The sequence below is a fragment of the Bison bison genome, unplaced genomic scaffold (genome assembly GCF_000754665.1).
Source record: "Bison bison bison isolate TAMUID 2011002044 unplaced genomic scaffold, Bison_UMD1.0 scf7180017864141, whole genome shotgun sequence".
NCBI lineage: Eukaryota > Metazoa > Chordata > Mammalia > Artiodactyla > Bovidae > Bison > Bison bison.
Window position 1 is genome coordinate 1,755,886 of NW_011494713.1, and position 1,128 is coordinate 1,757,013.

Here is a 1,128-nt window from a genome sequence, read left to right on the forward strand (position 1 = left end):
GCTGGCGAAGGTCCGTGAGGGCTGACGCAGAGCAGGGGCAGAAACTCCAGAAAATTAGTCTGAAATCCAAAAACACACACGCTCATACACACACAAACCCATAACACCCTCCAGACAAAAGCAACAGGGAGGGGAGGGGAATCTGGGGGCGAGGGGGAGGAGGGAGGCATCGGTGCCACTGGCCAGAAGCAGACAGCAGCAGCATGTGGGAGTTCACACACGCGCACACCCGCACACAGCCTGGCCGTGTAGACGCGCGCGCCTGTGTGTGCGTGTGTGTGCGTGCATTTAGACCCAGGTACCTCTAAGCTGAACCATTGCCCGGCTCTGACACCTCCCAATCCCTAATTAACACCCAGGTCTCTTCTAAAATCGCAGTAGAGGCCGTCTCCTTTTTTGAAATGGAAACCGGGCTCGGTTCAGCTCTGAAAAATGCGCTGATTCTTATTATAGGAATCCTCCCTCCCTTTCCCCTCCCCGCTGCATTCTCCTTCCCTATCCTGCCTAAAAGGGAGGACGAGCTATCCTAAAAATAAATAAATATTGTAAACACCGAAACGTGTCCAGCATTGGTAACCAAGCATAACCGCCCCCATTCCGGGTCATCTATTTGGGGATCGGTGTTTTCGGAGGGTCTTCCTGTTGGTGCTTTGGCAGAGGGAGGGCAGTCTCCAAATGCAACTCCAGCTCTCTAAGCGGGTCTTTTTTCCTGTTGTTTTCTGGCATCACACGCCCGGGAAACAGAGACATGTGAGGGGAAGGGAGCGCGCCTGACGCGTATTGGGTTCCCTAAATGCGCGGTAGCAACCCTGGCCTGTCCAATGTGTGGCGCCGCGTCATTTTATCTCATCCTTCAACCTGGCAGGATGCAGCCATTCCCAGATCTTAGCTTCACTCCCCGCGATGCCCACCCTCACGCGGGGCACCCAGAGCCCTCGCTCCCCTGCCGTACCTTGAGCGTTTTCGTGTGTGCGTGGGTGAGAGCGAACGCGTGCCTTGCGCCCGCGCTGCCCGGAGCACTACACACATCCAGCTACTGAGAAGCCCGGCGCGGGCAGAGCCTGGGGGTCTCACTAGGGACAAACGAGGTGATCCGGGAGGGTCGAGTGACAAACCGTAACTGCTCTG